General features: G+C 48.7%; 2 long non-coding RNA genes across 3 annotated transcripts in view; both read left to right on the plus strand.

Moving 5' to 3' along the window:
• LOC146425414 (uncharacterized) overlaps window positions 1-24,569 on the plus strand; it is a 442,571-nt gene that overhangs the window by 404,764 nt on the left and 13,238 nt on the right. The gene's annotated exons all lie outside the window — the stretch shown is intronic.
• On the plus strand, window positions 20,112-24,181 carry LOC146425421 (uncharacterized). Of its 2 annotated transcripts, XR_014846640.1 has the most exons (3): window positions 20,112-20,403; window positions 20,782-22,663; window positions 23,047-24,181. It is a non-coding gene; the product is annotated as an uncharacterized LOC146425421 (long non-coding RNA). The 2 variants fall into 2 exon arrangements; XR_014846639.1 differs by lacking the exon at window positions 23,047-24,181 and having other exon boundaries at window positions 20,782-23,017.

The raw sequence follows: 24,569 nt of genomic DNA on the forward strand, positions 1-24,569 counted from the left end.
CAGGAGCAACGAGGGAGATGTAAATGGCTCCAGGGAGCGAGAGCCACCAGGAGCACAGAGAACAGGGCAGGCAAACTGGACGTGGCATGTCAGAAGGATGTGGTGTGGCAGTTCGCATAGGAAGGGCATGTAGGAGGGTGCAGCCACCCTCATGGCTCCTGAGGTTCCTGGTGGTTTTTCCCCTCCCCAACTAGAGCAGACCCAGCAGTGGTTTCCACATGGTCAAAAGCTGTTCCTAGCAGGAGCGTGGCAACCCAAACAGAGCTCCTCAAGAAGCATGTAGCTGTCCTGGTCTCTGGCTACAGGGAGTGTCTGAGCCTGGTGTTAGTGATGCCTTTTCAGCCCTGAAATTACAAGCCAAACAAGATTAAAAGGATAAAAAGCGGTTACCGTTTAGTGAAGGACCCTCCAGGTGCACTTATGGTGAAATTCACATGTGATATAGGACTTCAGCACTTTTATAAATTTAGAAAATTAGCATAATTGACAAGAATCCCCAATTAGAAGTACAGTTAATGAAGTAATTCCCCTCTTGGTTCGGCCCCCTACTGAAGCCTCCCCCCTTGCTTGTAGCCCCACACTGTTTATGTCTAAATACATGGGAAAGTAGAATGGCCTTGGTTCACTGAAGAAGCAAGATTAGAATAGGATTCCAGGAATGTGTTTGTCTAACCAAGTACTGAAGTTAGCTAGGAAACTATATAACTATACAATAATAGTCTACAGAGCTACGAATATATGAAAAATATATTAAAAGAAAAAATCTTTTGGCATCATTAGTACCAAAGGACAGCAGAAAAGACACCTTTGTGCAGTGTGACCAGGGAGATGATCTGCTCTGTCTAGTAGCTGAGCTTAAAGAAGAAGTGGAGAGGCTGAGGAGTATCAGGGAATGCAAAAAAGAAACAGACTTGTGGAGTTGCACCCTTCCATCTGTGAGAGAAATGCAGGAGATGGTAGCTTGGCAAGAGTCAGAGGAGCCCTGACCCCCTCGCCATGAGGCAGAAGGAGGAGACCTAATAGATGGGGAATGGAAACAGGTCCTTTCTCGGGGAGGTAGAAGAATCCTCTCCTGGCCTCCTTCACCTTCCCAGGTGCCCTTACAGAATAGTTATGAGCCTTTGAATCTTGAGGGTCAGGCAGATGACAGCGGAGAAGGTGGTCTATCTGGAGGGTCTCCCAGATCAACACAGTCAACCAGAGAGATCAAAACTTCAGGTATTAAGAGAAAAAGAAGGGTAGTTCTAGTGGGTGACTCACTTCTGAGTGGAAGTGAGGACCCTGTATGTGGACTGGACCCATCCCACAGGGAAGTCTGCTGCCTCCCTGGGGCAAGGGTAAGGTATATTATCAGAAGACTCCCTAGACTAATTTGGCTCGCTGATTACTACCCACTGCTGGTTGTCCAGGTTGGCAACAATGAGGTTGATGAGAGAAGTACCAAGGTAATCAAAAGGGACTTAAAGGCACTGGGTTGCCAGGTTGAAGGTACAGGAACACAGGTGGTGTTCTGCTCAATTCCTTTGGTAGCAGGCATGAATGCTGAAAGGAATATGAAAACCCATGTGATCAGGAGGTGGCTTAAAGACTGGTGCCACCAGTGGAATTTTGGCTTTCTCAATCATGGGGCTGTTTATATGTCACCAGGCCTGCTGGAGACCGATGGGGTTCACCTGTCTAAAAGCAGTAAAAGGATTCCAGCCCATGAGTTGGCAGAGCTAATTGAAAGAGCTTTAAACTAGGTTTGAGGGGGAAGGGTTATGATAAGATCAGGCTTGCTAGAGATGAGCCTAGAGGTGGCATGTCAGAGTTAGGGGTGAGATTGATAGCCCAGATGAAATGCATCTACACCAGTGCACACAGTACAGGTAACAAACAGAGGGATCTGGAGGCCATTGTGCAGCAAGAAAGCTATGATGTAGTCGCCATCACAGAAACGTGGTGAGATGACTCACATGACTGGAGTTCTGCAATGGATGGTTATAAACTCTTCAGAAGGGACAGACGAGGAAGGAGAGGTGATGGGGTGGGTCTATACATTAGGGAATGTTTTGGCTGTATAGAGCTCAAGGATAGTGATGATAAGGTGCCTATGGGTAAGAATCAGGGGGAAGGACAAGACAGATATCTTGTTGGGAGTCGGGTATAGACCACCCAACCAAGATGAAGAGGCAGATTAAATATTGTATAAGCAGCTGGCTGATGTTTTACAATTGCCAGTCCTTCCTTTTTGGGTTTGCATTACCTTGTTTGCGGGGGGGGGCTACAGGGGTGGCTTTCTGGTAGAAGCTACTAGAAGCTTCCTCCATGTCCAGCAAAGCCAATCCTTGGTGGCTCCAAAGTCAGATGTGCCGCTGACCAAGGCAGGGCCTGTCGCTGTTGAGCAGCTAGCAGAGTAATGAATGCATCGGTTCTCAGTGGCAAGAAGGAATGACCTTTATTGTTTTGATTTCATCACATTTATAGAGTTCTCAAAAATCACCCAGATTGGTCAGTCAGAAGCCTTCCCCCAGGCCTGATTGGCCAGGCCTGCACTGTCCAAGTTCTGGGACACTGTTCCAAAACATCCAAACTTTATCTTTATTTACAAAACACAAGAAAACCTCTCATGGGAAAAACTGTGCTAGCCACAGCTCCCCCTTTTTGTTTAAGAACAGAAGGCATTGCTTGTGAGCCCCAGTGGATCAGCATGAAGGATCTGTTTGGTAATGGCCAGTTACCAAACAGAGCCTGGTTGAAACTCAAGGGGTCTGTCCGGAGGTGGCCAGCCACCGAACAGAACCCGAACCAGATGCTGATTAAAATGGTCAAGGAGGCCCCATGCAATACCCTAGATAAAGTATATATAAAACTAAATCTACATATAAATCTGTAATTCAACAAAACATGCTTTCAAAGTCCTTGCTTTCTGACTCCATGAATGAGTTTCAGTCTCTGCTTGTGGATGGACCGGCTTCTTGGTCATCATCAGAAGGATCACTCGGTTGGTGTTCAGCATTCTGGTTGTTATTTTGAGGTTGCTGGTTCTGTCTCGGGAGCCGCAGATCAGGGCGGACGCATTTTGCAGGCAGCCATCGTACCCCAGTATCTGTGGAGACGCAAGCATACCCTCGACCCCAAGCAATAAGCTCATGAGGGCCTTCCCAGGTGTTAGTAAGTAGGTTCCGCACCCATACCTTCGCCCGGGGCAAACGCAACTCGCCTGATGACTGCAATGAGAGAAAGTGGTTCAAAATCACAGGATTATTCGAGTTTGGTGGCACCGTAAGATGATTGATTGTGTACAAAGCTTTCTCCAATCGACTCTGTGGTGTTTCCCCATGCATTCCCCCTTTTTGCCTTTCCAAGACACGCTTCAGAGTACCATGAGCGCGTTCCACAATGGCTTGGCCAGTAGGAGAATGCGGAATACCAAACGTATGGTCTACACCCCATAGGTGCAAAAACTGCCGCGTCTTCTGTGAGGCGTAGGCAGGACCATTGTCGGTTTTCACAGTGGCTGGCACCCCCAGGACTGAGAAGGCTAATTTCCAATGGGCAATGGCATCGCGACCTTTTTCTCCAGTATGGGCAGTCGCCCACATAGCTGAGGAGAAAGTGTCAATAGACACATGCACATACTTGACTCGGCCAAATTCAGGAATGTGTGTCACATCCGTCTGCCACAGCTGCAAGGCCTTTAGACCTCTGGGGTTCACCCCCGATGGCAGAGGAGCAGCGAGTCCGTGGCAGTCAGCACAAGCACTGACAATGTCACGAGCCTCAGTTGGCGTCAAGTGAAACTGCTTCTGCAGGGTATGTGCACTCTGATGAAAGAAATTGTGCGATGCCTTGGCTTGTGCAATTTTGTCAGGCTGAGGTGCCACCCATGCAGGGTTGGCTAACATGTCAGCCCTGGCATTGCCTTCTGTTAAAAAGCCTGGTAAATTGGTGTGGCTTCGAATGTGCAGAATATAATATGGATGCACTCGAGCCTGAATCGCCTTCCACAGGGTTCGCAATAGCGAAAACAGAGTCGCGTTATTGACTTCTTTTAGAAGTGAACAATCCAAACGTTTGGTTATGTCTGCTACATAAGCAGAGTCGGTGACCAAATTCAAAGGCACCTGAGAGAACCGCTGAAAAGCCATGGCAACTGCCTTCAATTCAACCAATTGAGCAGAGCCTGTCTCGTGGCCTTTCAGCACCTGCCACTCAGATCCTTCCTTCCAGGTAACAATGGCCTTTCCTGTTCTCCCAGAACCGTCCGTAAAGACGGTGGGTCCATGGACCGGCACCCGGCTGTTCTTTGGCCACAACATGAGATTGACCGAATTTGCCAACTGCAGCAATTTGTGACTGGGCAGATGATAAGCAATCTGCCCTGAAAAATTTTGCAGTGCACTTTGCAAAGGAGCGCTATTAGCAAGACTCCATTCGAAATTGTCCCGTGGTACTGGGACAACAATCGTTGCGGGATCAGCCGCCATCAATTGTAAACACCGATATCGGCATTTAATTATCAGGCAGGCTATCAATTCGAACAATGTGGGTGCTGTCTTTTTTGGCTGATGGGGCAAAAAGACCCATTCCAGGATGTGCAAAGGATCATCCCATTGTTTGTTCCACTGGCCAATGATACCCGTAGGTTGGAGGTCTGGAGCAGTAATGAAAACAGTGATATCAGTAGAGGGATCCACTCGATAAACCTGATGAGCGGAAACAGCTTGCTGCACTTCGTTCAGCACTCGTCGCGCCTCGGGAGTCAATTGTCGAGGTGAGTTTAGGACAGAGTCCCCCTTTAAAATATTAAAAAGTGGGGAAAGTTGTGCGTTGGTCAGTCCCAAATATGGGCGTAACCAGTTGATGATGCCTAGCAATTTTTGGGCATCATTCAAAGTCTTAATAGTGTCTGAGAACTGCACCTCTTGATGCTGTATGGTTCGATCCAAAATTTTGACTCCCAAATATTTCCAAGGAGGCTGTTGTTGAACCTTTTCCGGAGCAACTTGCAACCCATAGGAATGCAAGGCATCGAGCAGTCGAGGCTGTAACCTCCGCAACTCATCCTGGGTGGCTGCTGCCACCAGGATATCATCCATATAATGGTAGCAGAGTGCCTCAGGAAACTGCTCACGAATTCCAGACAAGGCCTGCGCGACATACCATTGACAGATAGTCGGGCTATTTTTCATGCCCTGAGGTAACACTTTCCATTGAAACCGCTTTACAGGCTCCGCATTGTTAATTGCAGGCACAGTAAAGGCAAACTTTGGTCTGTCATTGGGGTGCAAAGGGATTGTAAAAAAGCAATCCTTCAAATCAACGATCAAAATTTCCCACTCAGTGGGAATCATCGTGGGTGAAGGCATGCCAGGCTGTAAACTCCCCATACTTTCCATCACTGCATTGACTTTCCGGAGATCTTGCAACAGTCTCCATTTCCCCGATTTTTTCTTAATCACAAAAACTGGGGTGTTCCAGGGACTGGTAGAAGGTTCTATGTGTCCCAGTTTCAGTTGCTCCTGAACCAGCTGACAAAGGGCGACTAATTTGTCTTTCGGCAAGGGCCACTGTGGTTCCCATATTGGTGTTTTTGTCAGCCATCGTAAAGACAGCGTGGAATATGGTGCGCCCTTGCACACAGTGACCCCTATCAAAAATTTGTCGTGATCCGCACCCCCCAAGCTGCCAACACGTCCCGTCCCCAGAGGTTCACTGGAGCTGGAGTGACATAAGGCCGAATGGAGGCCGTGTGTCCCTCTGGATCCTTCACCAACACAGGTCGCTTACTCAATCGACTCTGCGTTGTTCCCCCCAACCCCGCGATATTCAGTCCCACTGGGCACAAAGGCCACGTAGGAGGCCACGAAGCGGCGGAAAGGATCGTTGCATCAGCACCTCTATCGATCAAACCTCGGACTCGAACTCGATGTGGACGTGCTTTCGGCATGATGAGGGTACATGTCATCTGTGGCGACTCATTGGAGATAGATGCAGCCCAGTAGACCTGCGGAAGTCCTGGCAGTTCAGTGCCGTCACCTCCGCCAACTTGCTGGTCTACCCTGGAAACAGGAGACTCACAAGGCAACAAGTGAGCAAGACAAGTGTGCGCAGGAATGGTGACAGGAGGATCAGGAGTGGAAACCGTAGCATGAATTTGGCCCTTGAAACCAGAATCTATGAACTCTGGAAGAACCAGGATTCCTTGGTTAGTGGCCTCAGGCCCTGCCATAAGCAGTGCACTGGTTCCCTGATCCAGGGAACCATCCACCTCCAAGGGAACCCTGTGGGCATCGTCAGATTCTAAGACGACTGTTGCTGCGGTGTAGGCATTGACTCGGGCTGAGCCTTTGGTGCCTCCTCCACATTGACCGGGTAAGCCTGGGCCATCACCTTGTTCTGGGGGAACTGCTGTGATGGGGGGCAAATCCCCCTTTTTGCACCCCTCATCACATTTCCCGACAGGGGTCGACCATCTACATGGTACTGTGACCTGCAGTAGTCTGAAGTGTGACCTGGCCTACCACACCTCTTGCACTGAGGAGTCTCGGTCCCTGAATTTCCCTTCTTCCCAGAATTATCTTTCTGTTTAGATTTGACCCGTTTCTGTTTGTTCCCAGATTTGGGCTGTTTTTTATCCTGATCAGCGGGTCCCTGATCTGAGGACAAAAATGCAGCCAAGGCAACTTTTCCCTGATTTTCGGACTGCACCCTGGCACAAGCTCGCATCATCTCCTGCACAGAAGGATCCCCCGGTAGGGTATTGATGATCCTTCTACATTCGTCATTGGCATTGTCCCTTGCTAAGTGTTTCATCAAGATCTGTCTCGTGGACGGATCGTCAACCTGCTTTTCCAAGGCTGCTGCCAGCTTCTCAAGAAATGACATGTAAAGTTCAGATTGCCCCTGCCGTATCTGCGTATACCGTGTTTGTGGGGCAACTACCTCAATTGTTTTCAAAATGGCTCCCATACCGAGCTGTTGGGCTTGCTCCAGGATCCGAGGATCCCAGGCAGCTTGAACGTTGGGGTTGGAGAAAGGTCCCTTACCCATGAGGACATCAACCCCAACCATGCGCCTAGGGTCCTCGGCAGGCAAAGACACATTTTTCCGCAGCTGATCCTCGACCAGCGCTTTCCAATTGTCTTCAAAGGCACTGTATTGTACGGGGTGAAACAGCACCTGAGCCAGATACATAATATCAAATGGAGCAAGCAAATCACTATTTATCATTCTAAGAACTTGCATCACTGCCGGAGAAGACACCCCGAATGTCGCGACCTTGGTCGCCAGGTCATTTGTCACGCGCCAGGCGATGGTGGAATGGCTGTTCCTTGTGTCCATAGCATCTGGGCCAGGCACATACACTGGAAAAGCCTGAGCGACCCCCTGAGGGAAGCCATCACCATCCGAACCTGCCACAGCAGATTCGCACCCTTCCTTCTGTTTGGGGAATCCAATCTTCTCTAGAAGTTCCCAGTCCCCAGCCTCCAGTGCACCCTGCTTCACCGATTCCCAGAACTGCAGGGGGTCGCGCGGGCGAAAAACCCCCATGCCGTTACGGCGTCTCCAGGGGTTCGACAGAGCCCAATGCCCTTTCTTTCTCGTCGCCCGCGCGAGCCTCCGCCCAGGAGGAAGAAAACCCTCCTCATCATCGTCCGAGTCGTCGGAGCAGGGCTTGCAATCAGCACTCCCCATCACAAAGGACGGCGAGCGGCCGGAGGCAGCGTCCCCGCCAAGAAACTGCGCGGTGACCGGGACGGGGGAGGGGCAGGAAGACGGCGGCGCCACCGGCGCGCCGCCGGGCGCTCCGGCCACGCCCGCCGGCACAGCGCCAGCACGCTGCGCCAGGGCCTCACTTGCCACAGAACCCGACAGGGGAACCGGCACCCGCCCGGGGCCAAAGCAGCCCCTTGCCGCCGGCACCAAGCCGGCCGTCGGGCCGCCAGGAAGTCCAGACCCCACCCGGAAACCCGGGGGACGGACTCCCTGGGCAGCCCCACACGGACCGTGGGGCCTGCACGAACAGACCTCCATCCGCTGCCGAATCTCAGCCACTTCGGCCAGCAAATCATGGAAAAACGAAAGCGGAGGAAAAACCATCGCGCCCGGCACGGACGCGACGTCCGCCGAGCCGCAGGGAAGCCGGGTCGGCCCCGCACCCGCGGGAACGCCAATCAAAGCCCCCGCGGCGGAAGCACACCGCTCGCCGGCGGCTTCCCCTCCGGCCCCACGACCGCCCCGGGGAGTGACCCCGACTGCCGGGCCCCGGCCGCAGCCGGCGGCTGAGCCGGCGCCTGCTCACACGACCCCGACGCCACGGGACCGGCCGCACCCGCGGCCACCGCGGCCCGGGGCTGCGCCGCCGGCGCGCCGGGCGGGCTCGGCAAAACGCCGGCCTCTCCAGAGCCGGCCGTCGCCCGCGCGGAAACCCCCGCGCCGGCCGAGACCACCGGCAAATCCGGAGCCGGAACCTCCGCAGCCGCAAGCGGCTGGCCCGCAGCCAAAGCGAGCAGCCGGGACTCCCGGTCCTCCACAGCACTCCCCACCCCCACCCAACCAGCCCCCGCCGCACATCCCGGCTGCCCATGGGGGAGGGGCAGCCCGGCGCCATTCCGCAGGGGAGGGGGGGGGTTCTGAGGCTGCGCACATCGCGGCGGCAGAGGCGGGGGGACCTGCGCGGCGGCCGTGTCAGAGCCGGCCCGCGATCCACCATCCCCCCGGAACCCGGCCAGCTGCTCCGTCGGGTGGACATAAGTGCGCTTCGGTAGATCAGCTGGAGAAACAAACTGAGGCCTCGCGGCCGCATCCGCCGCCAGGAACGGGACGTCAGAATCCGTCTGGGTCGGCGCGTCCTTCACACACCGCCCCACGGCCGAGAGCAGGGGCTCCACGCCCGCGCAAGCCGAGAGCTGCGAGTCATAGAACGCCTGCCCTTCCAACGCGTCCCAAATGTCTCTCCAAACCTCATGGAAGCGGACCGTAGAACGATCACCCCGCATCCACTCCATGACCAAAGCGCGGCCGACCACAAACCAAAAATCACAGTCCAGCGCCACATCCCAAACGGCCCGGGACACGTGGCCCGCAACCCAGTCCAACAAGGCCCGAGCGACCCGCGGCGACTGATCGGACGCAGGGTCATCCTCAGAGACCTCCAACAAGGCCCGCAAGAGCCCATCGGCAGGAATGGGGGGGTCCATGTCCGCATCAGAATCAGCCATGCCTCAGGGCAGGCGGGGTGGGGGTCGGGCCCGGGGGCAAGACTGCCGCGTACCTGCAATCGAACGCAGTACACGTCGGTGGGCACCAGATGTCGCTGTTGAGCAGCTAGCAGAGTAATGAATGCATCGGTTCTCAGTGGCAAGAAGGAATGACCTTTATTGTTTTGATTTCATCACATTTATAGAGTTCTCAAAAATCACCCAGATTGGTCAGTCAGAAGCCTTCCCCCAGGCCTGATTGGCCAGGCCTGCACTGTCCAAGTTCTGGGACACTGTTCCAAAACATCCAAACTTTATCTTTATTTACAAAACACAAGAAAACCTCTCATGGGAAAAACTGTGCTAGCCACACAGGGCCAATTAGAAATGGTGGTAATGCCTCTGTGATAATGATGCCTTATTAAGCTGGTAAAAATATGAAGCAGACACAGCAGTTGAGGATAAAAGGGTATTACCTTGGTTTTAATAGGATCCTAGGTGCGCACTTGTCAAAGGAAGAAACACGCTGAGAGCACTGATGCCTGATGGTTTTTGTCCTTTCTCTTTATACTCTTTTTATATCCTTTTTATACCCTTTTTATACATTTTATACCCTTTCCCATTCCCTGTACTTTTCACTGCCTGTATCTTAGCCCCACATGTTTATAACCCTTGTACTCTAGCCTAGTTCCGAATTCTTTGGGGAAGATGAAACATCCTAGTATCTCAGAACAAGAGGCTCCAACCTTGGACAAAGCCTCCTCTCTGGGACATGTTTTTGTAAACTACATTGTAGACTCATTTGGGGAGGGGGGGATAATTAGAATTGGGGGACAATTACTTCATTTGTTAGGTTTCTTATTGGGGGATTTTAGATAGATATGCTAATTTGTGAGGTCCATAAATTTGTATACACGTTGAACGCAGGGCGTGCTGATGCCTAAAAAGCTGCTAAAAATAAGACACAGACACAGCAGTATAGAAAAAAAGGGTATTACCTTGGTTTTAATAGGATACCAGGTGCTCCCCCTCGTGGAAGGTGGAATCACGCTGAGGAAGCACCCCGGGTACAACGCATATACAATTTTATGGACCTCACAAATTAGCATATCTACCTAAAATTCCCCAATAAGAAATTTAATAAATGAAGTAATTGTCCCCCTATTCTAATTTACCCCCTCCAAATGAGGTTACAGCCTAGTTTACAAAAACATCTTCCAGAGAGGAGTCTCCGTCCAAGGTTGGAGACTCTAGTTTTGAGATAGTATGAATGTTTCATCTTCCCGCCCTGGACAACCCCCAAACTAAGCTAAATATCAGACTACAAGAGTTATAAATATGTGGGGCTAAGGTACAAGGAGTGTTTGTTAAGGGTACAAGGAGAGGGAAAGGGTATAAAAATGTATTAAAAGGGTATATAAAAAGAAAGGACAAAAATTATCAGGCATCAATAACATATTTAAGAAGAAAGAAAAAAAGGTTCTTGCTCAGTTGTAATTGCAACCAGAGAAGAATGGGGTGAGAATATGTGAGAGGAACAACTATGCAGACACCAAGGTCAGTGGAGAAGGAGAGGGAAGGGGTGCTCCAGGCACTGGAGCTGGGATTCTTCTGTAGCCTATGGTAAAGACCATGGAGAATCAGGCTGTCCCCCTGCAGCCCATAGAGATCCATGGGGATGCAGAGATGCACCTGCAACCCATGGAGGAGACCCACACTGGATGCTTGAAAGGATGCTGTGACCCTGTGGGAGGCCTGTGGAGAGACAAACCCTTGCTGAAGCAGCCTGTCCTTGAAGGACTGCACCCCATGGAAGAGTGACCCATGTTGCAGCAGTTTGCAGAGAGCTGTTGCTCGTGAGATGGACTCATGTTGGAGAAGTTTGCAGAGAACTATCTCCCATGGGGGGACCCCATGGTGGAGCAGGGGAACGACTCCTCTCCCTGAGCAGCAAGAGAAACGTGTGATGAACAGACCATAACCCCCCTTCCCTGTCTCCTTGTGCTACTGGGGGGGAGGAGGTAGAGCTGGGAAGGAGGGAGGGGTGAGGGAAGGTGTTTTTAAGAGTATTTTACTTCTCATTATCCTGCTCTGATTTTTGTTAGCAATAAATTCAGTTATTATCTCTAATTAGAGTCTGATTTGCCTGTGACAGTATTTGATGAGTGATCTCTCCCAGTCCTTATCTCAACTCATGAACCCTTTGTTAAATTTTCTCTCCCCTGTCCAGTTGTGGAGGGGAGTGAGAGAGTGGCTTTGGTAGATGCCTGGTATCCAGCCAATGTCAACCCACTACACCCTGTTCTTCTGAGATACTTTAACCTGTCTGCTGGAAATACAACACAGCAGACAGGAGGCAGTCTAGGAGGTTCCTGGAGTGTGTGGAAGAGAACTTCCTGATGCAGCTGGTAAGTGAGCCTTCCAGAGCAGTGCCCTGCTAGATCTGCTGTTTACAATCAGAGAAGGGCTGGTGGTCGGAATCCATCTTTTGCACAGTGACTACAAAATGATAAAATTTTTAATACTTGGTGATGGTAAGGAGGGGCATCATCAAAACCTCTACCCTGGACTTCCCAAGGGCAGACTTTGGCCTGTTCAGGACACTGAGTCCCTTGGGAAGCAGGCCTTAAAAAAACAAGGGGCCCAGGAAGGCTGGACATACTTTAAGAAAGAAATTTTAAAGTGCAGGATCACTGTGCCAAAAGACAAACCAGTGAGGAGGAAGACTGGACTGGCTGAACTGGGAGCTTTTGCAGAAACTCGGGGAAAAAAAGAGGGTGCATCACCTTTGGAAAAATGGGCAGGCAGCTCAGCAAGTGTTTAAAAATGTCATTAGGTCATTATCCTGGTTGCAGCCAAGATCAGCAGGAGGAGGCATAGCCAAGACATTGTGTTATTTGATACCAGCTTATGTCATTGTCAGAGGCAGGGAAAAGGGACTCTCTTAGTTCAGGGAAGAAGGGCATCCCTTTCTGGTGGAACAAAGAGTGGAGAGTTGGGGAACCTGTTGGCCATTGTTCATTGTCTTGGGGTCTGCAGTGAGTATCTTCCATGTGAATCGCCCTTTTCTGTATACTTTTGTTATTAATATAGTTGCTATTACTGTTTGTTTTCTTATCTTGTTGCTGTTTCAAGTAAATTGTGTTTATCTTGATGCTGAATTGATTTTTGCCTTTTTTTGCTTTTATATATTCTCTATATTCTTTACAGCTATATTTGTGGCTCCGTAGCCTATTATTGTATTCATAGCTAGCCCCAGTACTTTTCCCTACCTTTTTCCTACCTTTTCCCTTTCCTGACAGGCGGAAAGACAAAACACATTCCAGAGGCTCCAAGCCCTGGGGGGTACAAGGCCTCTATCCTATCTTGGTTCTTCCTGGGACCCAAGGTTGAAATCAACTCTCCAAGACACATTTTCATAAACAGAGTTTAGTTCCTATCTAAAGGGGGGCTAAAGAAGATGTGGAGCTAAAAAGGGGGAATTACTTCATCACTTATGCTTCTAATTGGGGATTTTTGTCAAATATGCTAATTTGCTAAACTTATAAAACTGTATTCACCCCTTGGGAGGGGTAGGGGGGCATTTTTCCATATCTGCCCCTTGGAGGCCTCCATTAAAGACCAGCCTTTATATTACCTCCTATACTGATATTGTCTCGAAAGTGTGGGTTTTTATTTCTAGGTTCTTTAAGGCATCAATCTCAACCTGTGGTTTTCAACCTTTGTGCCTCCAATTCTCAACTCCATCCCCAGAGCAGGATGGGGTAGGGGAAGGGGTGTGTGTGAGTGAGTGGTGTCTGGTTGGGGGGAGTCTTGGTGGGGGCACTAAACTGGAGAAAACCATTCCTAAAACAAGACAGTCAAGTAGAAAGAAAATTAGAGAGGCAAATCTCAGAGCTCAGTTAGAACTGAATCTGGCCACTTCTGTAAAAGATAATAAAAAGTGTTTTTATAAATGCATTAATAATTAAAGGGCCAAGAAAAACCTCCATTCTTTATTGGACGTGGGAGGGAACATTGTAACCAAGGATGTGGAAAAGGCTGAGGTACTTAACACTTTCTTTGACTCAGTCTTCAACAGTAAGACTCGTTATCCTCAGGACAACCAGCCCCCTGAGCCAGTAGACAGGGATGGGGAGTAGAATAGACATCCTATAACCCAGGAGGAAGTAATTATTGACCTGCTAAGCCACTTAGGTGCTCACGTCTATGGGACCGGATAGGATTTATCCAAGGGTGATGAGGGAGCTGGTAGATGAGCTCGCTAAGCTTCATTCCATCATTTATCATCAGTCCTGAGTGACAGGGGAGGTCCTAGATGACTGGAAGTTGGCCAACGTGATACTCATCCACAAGAAAGGCCAGAAGCAGGATCTGGGGAACTACAGGCCTGTCAGCCTGGCCTCAGTGCCTGGCAAGGTTATGGAACAGATCATCTTGAATGCAATCACATGGCACATACAGGACAACCAGGGGATCAGGCCCAGCCAGTATGGGTTTAGGAAAGGTAGGTCCTGCCTGACCAACCTGATCTCCTTTTATGACCAGGCGACCCACACGGTGGATGAAGGAAAGGCTGTGGATGTTGTATACCTGGACTTCAGCAAAGCCTTTGACACCATCTCCCACAGCACACTCCTGGAAAAGCTGGCAGCCCACGGCTTGGACAAGTGTAATCTTTTGCTGGGTTAAGAATTGGCTGTATGGCCAGTAAATGGTGCTGTATCCAGTTGGCCTCCGGTCACTAGTAGTGTCTCCCAGGGCTCAGTATTTGGCCCAGTCCTTTTCCCTCAATTCAGGAAGGACACTGAGGTGCTGGAGTGAGTCCAAAGAAGGACAACAAAGCTGGTGAAGGGTCTGGAGCACAGGTCTTATGAGGAACAGCTGAGGGAGTGTTATGAATGAGACGAGAGTTCAGATGAGTCCCTGCCTTTGCCCAGGTTTCTGGCAGTAGGCAGCAGCTTTATTGAGGTGGTTAGCCCCCCAAAACCATTCTCACTTGCAAGTTCTTAATAAATGACTGATCAGGTCTATTACAACATGAATTATTTATTGAATAGACACAAGGAAAAAGCAGACATGACACTTTAACAGGCTTACTTACTACACAGGATAAACAAAAGAAACACTACTCATAGGTTCATAAGACAGTGCACGATAATAAAGGTACCTGTATTACAGCTAGTGAAGAAATAGTATAGAGTAGGAGGCAATGTCACTTACCAACAAATGATGGGGGTGTGCAAAGAATCTCCTAATTTCTCTCAATCCCCAGGGAAGTATCTCGAGGTGAACATATTGACTCTCGAGGAGAGCTCTCCACATACTCAGAGAGTATGTAAGAGATTTCTGATTTTATGAAAATTATAGTGGTCTTTTTTAGTTTTTAAAAGTGCTTGTCTGTCAGTCACTTACTTTTTGCTCATCCTTTTCCATGCATTCAAGGCAGTATGTTTATTGCTGGCTAAGGATGTTTTCAGCTGAGACAATTCATCACAAGACAAACCATTCTGGCTTAGCTTAGCCATATGGGATGAAGAGATAAGCTTCTGCTATGTGAGGGGGTGAAAGTTCCTGTCACAGGGAGCTGGGGTTGTTTAGTCTGGACGAGGCTCGGGGAGACCTTATCACTCTCTACAACTATCTGAAAAGAGGGTGTAGCACAGTGGGGGTCGGCCTTTTCTCCCAGGCAAGTAGCAATAGGACAAGAGGACATAGTCTTAAGCTGCACCAGGAGAGGTTTAGGTTGGACATTAAGAAGAAATTCTTCACAGAAAGGGTAGTTAGACATTGTAATGGGCTGCCTAGGGTGGTCGTAGAGTCACTGTCCCAGGAGGTGCCATGGGTCTGAACAGGGAAATAGATGTGAAAGTTTTTATGCATGTATGGTGAGTTGACCCAAACCACCAGTCAAACACCCTCCCATCTGCTTGCTCAGTGCCCCCTCCCATGAATTTTTGGCTAAAACAGGGAAAGAAGTAGGAAGGAGGCATGTTTGTTTTATGGCATTTGTCTTCTCCAGCAACCATTATGCATGCTGAGGCCCTGCTTTCCAGGAAGAGGCTGGAAGGTAGGAATCAAGGCATCCTAGAATCATAGAATGTTAAGGGTTGGAAGGGACCTTAAAGATAATCTAGTCCCAACCACTCCCTGCCATGGGCAGGAAAACCTCCCCGTCGACCAAGTTGCTCAAGAACTTATACAACCTGTCTTTGAACACTACCAGGGTTGGAGCATCCACAACATTGTTGTGCAACCTGTTCCAGTATCTCACCATCCACACAGTAAAAAATTTCTTCCTAATACCCTGTCTAAATTTCCCCTTTCAATTTGTACCCATTCCTCCTTGTCCTATCACTACATTTCATGACAATGAATCAAGGTTCTTTGTAGTGATGCCAGAATTATTTTTGCTTTTATATTTCCTTCATATATATATTCGTAGCTCTATTGTTGTATAGTTATATAGTTCCTAGTACTTTTCCCTACCTTTTCCCTACCCTGATAGGCAGAAAGACAAAACACATTCCAGAGGCTCCAAGCTGGGGGTCCAAGACCCCTGTCTTATCTTGGTTCTTCCTGGGAGCCAAGGTTGAAACCAGCTCTTTGAGACACATTTCCATAAACAAAGTTTAGTTCCTATCTGAGGGGGGAGGATTTAGAAAAGGGTTGAACCAGGTGGGAATTACCTCACCACCTATGTGGAAAAAGGGGGAGGGGTGCCCACCTCCTATAACATGGGTGGTGTTCCATCTATGGAGACAAAGGTTCCGAGCCTCAGCGGGTTGGAGCAGACCAGTCCGGGGGGAGGCTTAGCTTCTTTTGAGATTGAGGAAGGGATTATTTGGAGTTACTGGAAGGTTGCTATGAAGTCTCCACCCAACTTTCTCTTCTACAAGCTGAACAACCTGTCACAGGTGGAGTAGTAGTTCAGACAGAGTTTATTAAAGAAGCCCTGCCGCTGAGGTATGCTAACATACCACTGGTGCCTCTGGTAGCTCACTGCAAATAGTTTGCATTGTTTGTATCTTCTGACCGTATTCCAGGCCAAGCAGATAAGCTCTATCAGGGCAAAACATGCTGCCACACAACCCCAACTCTCACGGCCTGTCTTCATAGGGGACATGCTCCAGTCCTCTTATCAACTTTGTGTCCTTCCTCTGGACTTGCTCCAACAGTTCCAGGCCCTTCCACATCCTTACTGTGGTAAGAAGTTTGGTTTTGAGTATTACATATGAAAGTCATCCCTGTGACCATCGTTACTTCTACAGGAGACATTTTTAGTGCCAGATCTGCAAAATTCATCCAACAGGGTTGCAAAAAGCAGTGGAACCCCTTATAAAATGTCAATGATCCCTGCTGCTAATATATGTATACAAGTAAAATACTTTTATGTGTAAAGTACTTCTATAGACTTATAAAATGAGGATTCTTCCTCTACCTCCCATAATGTGAGCTGTCATCAGAATTCATGTGGAGGTCCTTGCTAGCTTGGAAAAAGATGAGTGAAAATTTCATGTTTACATTCTCCCTGGGTAACTAAAATAAGCATATCACACTTTTATCTATTTGCACCGATTTGCACATGGGAAAGTTTTAATGTCATATTGCCTGGAATTGAACTGGGTATAAAAAGGCTTTAAAGAGTGGTTCTCATGTATATTTGTAAACTGCTTGCAGTGGAAGGAATTATTACAATTAAACAGAGATAACATGAAGTCGAAATTAAGGACTAATTTGCTACTTTCCTTTGAAATAAAAACAAAGGAAGGTTGTTTCTGAGATGAAAACCATATGGAATTAAAATTAATACAAAAGCTAAAAAAAAATTAAAATACTTCTCAATTATATTTAAATTCCTTAGGGTAGTTCAAGTATGTTCATTATTTGAATCAAAGTATAATGTCTTACCTATATTTATTTGTTTGCTGCATGTGATAGTGCTTTTTTAATGGAGCTAAAGCACATACATAACACCTTGTGGAACATCTGTACACCATGGTTGTTTTAGACAAGGAGAGAGAGCACATCTTGTGTCTCTTTGAATTGCTAGCATCTATGACAGCAGAAATGAAGGTAATTAATTTTGAGGATCCATGTTTCTTTTATACTTTGCTTTTATACTCCGCTTTTATACTCCCTTGCAAAACTGCTGTTTCTTCACTGTAAGGAGTAGGAGACAATGACCTCTGGAACTACTGTTGTAGAAAAAGTTTAAACTTAGACCTAGCATCTTAAAAATTAATAATACCTAGAGTAGGCAAAGCTAACGGCTTAAACATTAATAGCTAATTGCCGAACAGTGGTTAGAAATCTGGTTATGGGCATCATGGACACATGGTGGGATGGCTTCTATGACTGGAGTGTTAATGGAAGAATACAGGTTCTTTAGGAAGGACAGGCAGGGAAGATGAGGAAGGGGTGTTGCCAGGTCAGGTGGCCTGTAGCAGATTCCCAGGGGAACCTGCTGACAGAGAGTTTATAGGTCAGGATTAAAGAGAAGGCAGGGACAGGAGACACTAGAATGGAACTCTGCTACAGGCTGGCTGACCAGGAAGACTGAGTGGATGAGGCCCTCTAGAGAGAGATAGGAGCAGCCTCATGTTCACAAGCCCTGGTCCTCAGGGGGGACTTCAACCACTTCAATATCTGTTGGAGGGACAACACAGCAGGGTATAAACAAACCATGAGGTTCCTGGAATTCATTGATGATTGTCGCTGTTGAGCCGCTAGCAGAGAAAAGGACCCAAGTTCTCAGTGTGGCAAGAAAGAGAAAGTTTATTATTTTGATTTCAATATATATAGACTTTTCAGAGGTCGCCCAGATTGGTCAGCCAGAAACCTCCCCCTAGGCCTGATTGGCCAGGCCTGAACTGTCCAAATCTCAAGACACTGTTTAAAAAACATCCAAACTTTATCTTTGTTTATAAAACACAGCGGAATGTTCTCACGAGAAAGACCTGTGCTAGCCACAGATGATAACTTCCTTCTCCAAGTGATAGAGGAGCCAATGAGGAGAGGTGTTATGCTGGACCTTGTTCTCACCAACAAGGAGGGGCTGGTATGGAATATGAAGCTCAAGGGCAGACTTGGCTGCAGTTACCATGAAATGGTGGAGTTATAGCTCTTTAGGACAGCAAAAAATGTGCACAGCAAGGTCACTAACCCAGACTTCAGGAGTGGAAGCTTTGGCCTAGTCAGGGATCTGCTTGGTAAAATATCGTGGGATAAAGCCCTAGAGTTAAGAGAGGTCCATGTCCTGCTTTCAGCTGGGATAAAGTTAATTTTCTTCTTAGTAGCTGCCATGGTGCTGTATTTTGGATTTAGTATGAGAATAATGCCGATAACACACTGATGTTTTGGTTGTTGCTAAGTAGTGCTTACCCTAACTTAGGGACTTTTCAGTGGCTCGTGCTCTGTCAGTGAGCAGATGTGCAAGAAGCTGGGAGGGAGTATAGCTAGGACAACTGACCCAAACTGGGCAAAGGGATATTCCATATCATATGATGTCATGCCCAGTATACAAACTGGGGGGAATTAGCACGAGGGACCTGATAATTTCTTGGGGACAGGCTGGATGTCAGTGAGTAGGTAGTGAGCAATTTTATTGTGCATCACTTGATTTTGGGGGGGTTATTTCTCTCTCCCTATTATTATAATATTTTACTTTGTTTCAATTATTAAACTGTTCTTATCTCAACCCACAAGATTTAATTTTTTTTTCCTGGTAATGATGTTGTGATGATTTTTTGCCTTTTTCTTTTATATAGCTTTTATGTATTCTCTGTATTTTTAGCATACATATTTGTAATTTTTTTGCCTGATATTATAGCTTAGTTCCAGTATTCTGCTAGGCAGGAAGACCAAACATCCTACAGGCCTCTCCATTGGAGGCTGGAAGCCCCTATGCTATCTAGGTTCTCTATAGAAACCAAGGTTTCAACCAAGGCTGTCCCAGCTCTCTGATACATTTTTTGTAAACAGGGTTCAAGCCTCATCTGAGGGGGAGGAGACTTTAGAATAGGGGAACATTACTTCATTTATTAGCTTCTTATTGGGGAATCATTGTCAGATATGCTAATTTGCAAGGTCCATAAAAATTGTAAATGCTTTACACGGTGTGTGCATTTTGGCGTTTTCCACCTTGACGAGTTGTGCACCATAGGATCCTATTAAATACCAAGGTAAACCCTTTTATCCTGTCGCTGTTGAGACGGGCATGACACGCAAAGACAAGACTCCAGGCCAAGTAGAAAGGAAGGTAGAAGGCAGTTTATTGCTACAAAGTCTCTTTTATACTATTTTCTAACATTCGTGCCACATGGCCATTGCCTCCTAACTTGTTATTTTACTTGTTATTCCTAGCACACATCTTTTGCAGAAAACAGCCTCCCTCTTACAGGCGCACATTCCTTCTTCTGTTGTTTTGCTCGGTTTTCTTCTTGGTTCTATCCATGCTAAGACTCTCACGGGTATGAGTTGTTGTCCACACTAAGATTCTCACGGGTACGAGTTGTTTGTAACACGGTCAGTGTTTGTGAGCTGAGGCATGCCAGCTGTCAGTTCCCACATTATCCCTTTTACTGTGTCTGGCTCATAATTCTAGGACCAGAGAAAAAGGCATCTGTTTTCTGGCAACCCAGATGGGACAGGGAAGGGACTCCCAAATACAGTTCTAGGCTCGAGAAACAACTCGCCTCATATCCCCCTGCCAGCACATTACAGGGGCTGAGCGGTGGTCCAAAACTGCAAGATCTAAAGACCTAACACAGAAAGGAGGTACTATAAAGGGAGTGGTATTATTGCTAGCAATCCAGGGGAGATCTCTGGGGGATCTGCTAGGGCAGGTGTGTGGCATGGGAGGCCCATAAGGGGGGGGAACTTTAGTTCATTTAACCCCTGTTCCCATGCGGTGTGACTGTACAGATTCTCTCTCATGAGAAATTTTCCCTTTTCTTGTTAGGTATAAAGAAAACATAAGATAAACACTATGGGAACGGAGAATGTTTTGGAATGGGTGTTGAGACACCTTGGCCAATCACCCCGAGGGGTGGGTGATCGCTGGCCAATCCAAATGGATTTCTCTGCACTATAAAACTCAGTGTTTTTCATAATAAAGCTTCTTTTCCACTTGACTTCGTGTGTGCTATTAACTGAGTTACCAGTTCAACAGCGACATCTGGTGACTACTGATGTGTACTACACGCACGGCTGTGAGGTAGGACCGCACCTGCCCCCATCCCCCCCCGCCCGCCCACCCAGCTTGGGGGTCAGAAGGAAAATGGGCCTTTCCCCGCCAAAAGACAGCCTTTCGCTGTCCTTCCTGAAGGACCCCTGGGGTGGTCCGAGGGTCAGGTGGAGACAGCGCCTGGTCAGTGCCCTGTTAAACTGGGCTGTGGGCCATGGCTTCCTGGAAGTGTTGGAGGCGGAAGTGGACTCAGCTCTGTGGCTGCGAATCAGAGGCACACTCTTGAGAGAGTTGGTGTATGGGAATCCAAAAACTGTGCCTTTATATTGCACATGGAGGCAGATCTGGGATTCCTTAAAAGAGGAAGAACCTTGGATAGGGGAAAATGATCTCTCTCTCTCTGTCTAGATTCCTTGCTCTCGGCTAACGAGAGCCGGTTTGAGGAGTCCCCACCCTGGGCCAACCCGGACATGGCGGATGCGTCCTCCCAGCACAAATATATCTTGCCACGGGACTACGTCCCTCCTAAGTACCCACTTCCTCTGGATCAGCTGGTGGAGATGTTGAAACAGGAAAAGAACCAGCAGAGTTCTGCAGTTACCACCTCCACACTGCCGCCGATTCCCCCTCGAAACGCTGTGGCCCCTCCCCCTGGGCCGGAGCCACCGGCGCGGCCTGGGCACAGAAGGACCCCAGTCCCGTCTGTTCAAACCACAGACTCGGGGATACCGATGATAGCACAAACCTGGCACGACGCAGCCCGAATCACAAGCGGCCACTGCCTCGGCCAGCCTTTTACAGGCTGCAACCACGCCTGGGCCGGAAGGAAATCCCCTCCCATCAGCTGCGTATGCGCTGATGGGTTCCTTCCAGACAGCGGCGGCGGTCTTTCCAGGACAAAACCCCCAAACGCCGGCCACGCAAAAACCTGGGTTTCCTCAGGAGTCACCCCTCCTCTTGAAGTGGCTTTTAATGGATATCCTGAGAGAGCTCACCAGAATCCTCTAGGACTCAGCGGAGACCCGTTTGCGAGAGACCCCCCACCCGGTGTGGGGTGGCCCGGAAGTGCCTGCTCCGGCAACCCCAAAGGCGGCCAGGACTCATCCCACGGCGACAGCAGAAGTGACGGCAGGGATGCAGATGAATTCCCGGCAGGATAAGCCTGTCCCAGTGACAGTTCCAGTGGCAGAGGTGACCCCAGTGCGGCACACTGACCCAGCTGCTTCTGTGCTGGTGCAGCAGACGATTTTAACTGATGCTGTGCCAGTGCAACCAGCAGGGCCCCCCAATGTTCTACCCATGTCACTGCCTTCTCTGCGCTCCACTCCAAGTTCCGCCACTGTGCCGTCTCTCAGCACAATGTCTGCATCCAGCCAGACTCCGTCATTCTTGATAGGGCTTGCGGAGAAGCCCCAGTCTGATGACTCAGACAGCAAATTAGACAAAGTGCCTACTCCGGGGTGAAAAGTTGCGGTGGCAGGGTGGCAAAAGAAGCGCCTGCTTCAGAACCACCCTTGGACATTCCCAGACTGTACGGTGACGGTGCACCCAAGGAACCCCCAGCCTTTCTGGGAATTGGTAAAATTGGGCACTCTTGAGGCGGGAAATTGGAATCTTTTAGAAAAACTAGGGTTGCCAGACCAGACAGGAGACCCTGAAGGGAATCCGGTGGCTGCTACAGCACCTCTAGGAGGTGTACCAGCAGATCAAGGTGACACTAGCACCCCGCGAGGGGATGCCCAAGCTTTTCCTGTGTTCAAGGCTCCCCCGAATTCGGATCAGGAACACAGCCATGATGTCATTGCATGGAAGATGGTGCAAGACTTGCAAACAAAGGTAGCACAGTATGGCCTTGGATCCCCTGAAGTTATACAAATTATTAGAGTGATAAATACTGACCTGCTTGCTCCATTCGATATTAAGCATTTGGGTCAAGTTCTGTTTCAGCCTGTGCAATATGCAGTTTTTAGGAATAACTGGAGAAAGCTGGCTGAAAAACATGCAATGCAGAATATGCACTTGCCTCCTGACGACCCTAGACGTGCAGTTGGGGTGGATGTCCTTATGAGAACTAATATTTTTCTAGCCCAAACATCCAAGCTACTTGGGATCCTCGGATCCTGCAGAAGGCCCAAAAGATTGGTATGGGAGCCATCATGAAAACTATAGACATGGCCGCCCCAAAAACATGGTATTCGAAAATATCTCAGGGGCAGTCTGAGCTTTTCCTGACTTTTGTAGAGAAGGTTGCAGCAGCCTTGGAAAAGCAGGTGGAAGATGATTCATTGATGTTATAAATGAAATCACGGAGTTGGCTTTTGTAAAGGGTTATGAGATTTTTTGTTATAGTTATTTGTTAATATGTTATGTCTAATTTTTAAGTGTTATAGTTAAGACAGAAGAGGGCAGGGTAAGCAGCCAATCCATCAGAAGACAACGAGCCAATCGGAGCACCTGAAGGAGGCGGGGTTAGGGGTTATAAAAAGCTGCCTCCCCAGCCCAAGGGTGTGCCTCTGGCTACCCCACATCAGTGGCTAAGCACCCAGCGCTGCACTTCGTTTTGTGTAATGGCAGACAGCCACCCTAAGCCTTGTATCGTTATTTGTACTCTGAAAAGAGTGAATAAACTCTTTCAAAAGTTTAAGTAGTAAGGCGACGTTTCTCACAATTGAGACAGATATTGTGCAAACAGTTGGCAAGAGACAATGCCAACGACGAGTGTAGAAAGTTCATAGATGCCCTACCAGGGGAACCTACACTCGAAGAAATGGTAGAAGCTTGCTCTAAGGTGGGATCAGGGAACCAAAAGAGGTCTACCTTGGCTGCACTTCTACCACCTGGTCAGGTACCCCCTGACTGTAGACAAAAGCAGCCCAAGGCCGGGAACAAACAGAAACCAGTTAAATCAAAGCAGAAGGAAAATTCGGGGAACGGGGTTCCCCAGTGCAGGAGGTGCGGCAGACCAGGTCACTGTTCAGGCTATTGTAGGTCTCAGTACCATGCAGATGGTCCACCTCTGTTGGGAAAAGCGAGGAGGAGTGCAAAAAGGGAGAGTTGCCCTCCGACACAACTGTTCCCCCAGAATAGGGTGATGGCACAGTTCTATTCAGTCAATTTGGAGATGGCACCCAAGGACCAGCCTGGGTTGACGTCTACACTGCAAGAACAGTCATCCTAAAATCTGGTAGTACCCATAGGGTTCCCTTGGATACACATGGACCCCTAAGTCAGGGATTCGGTGCACTGCTTGTGAAGAGGCCTGATGCCACCAGCCAAGGGATTTTTGTCCACCCAGAAGTTATAGGTGCTGATTTTAAAGGCCAGATTCATGCTACGGTTTCCACTTCAAATCCCCCTGCCACTATCCCTGAAAAGACTCACATTGCTCAATTAGTGCCTTTTGAGTCTTGTGTCCCCAGGGCAGAACAAAAAGCTTGCGGAGGTAACAGCACTGAATCGCCAGGACTTCCGCAAGTCTGCTGGGCTGTAGACATTTCTAATCAGAGGACACAGATGACATGTGCCCTTGTCCTGCCGAAAGCTCGTCCACACTGGATTTGGCTCCAAGGTTTGATTGATACTGGTGCTGACGTAACGATCCTCTCTTCCTCTTCATGGCCTTCTTCATGGCCTCTAGCCCCTGTGGGATCAGCCATTGCGGGGCTAGGAGGAGCCAAACAGAGCCAACTGAATGAACGACCTGTGTTGGTGAAAGACCCGGAGGGACACACGGCCACACTTCAGCTCTATGTTACTTCGGCTCCAGTTAACCTCTGGGGAAGGGATGTGTTGGAAGCCTGGGGGGTGCGGATCAGGAAAAATTTTAATAGGGGCCACTGTGTGCAAGGGCGCACTGTATTCCACACTATCTCTGCGATGGCTGACCAAAAAACCCATATGGGAACCACAGTGGCCCCTGCCAAAGGAGAAATTAGTCGCCCTTTGTCAGCTGGTTCAGGAGCAACTGAAACAGGGACACATTGAGCATTCTACCAGTACCTGGAATACCCCCATTTTTGTAATTAAGAAAAAATCGGGGAAATGGAGATTGTTGCAAGATCTCCGAAAAGTTAATGCAGTGATGGAAAGTATGGGGAGCTTGCAGCCTGGTATGCCCTCATCCACAATGATCCCTGCAGGGTGGGAAATTTTGATCATTGATTTGAAGGATTGTTTTTTCACAATCCCTTTGCACC

The sequence above is a fragment of the Lichenostomus cassidix genome, chromosome W (assembly GCF_008360975.1).
Source record: "Lichenostomus cassidix isolate B80296 chromosome W, HeHo_3.0, whole genome shotgun sequence".
Lineage (NCBI taxonomy): Eukaryota > Metazoa > Chordata > Aves > Passeriformes > Meliphagidae > Lichenostomus > Lichenostomus cassidix.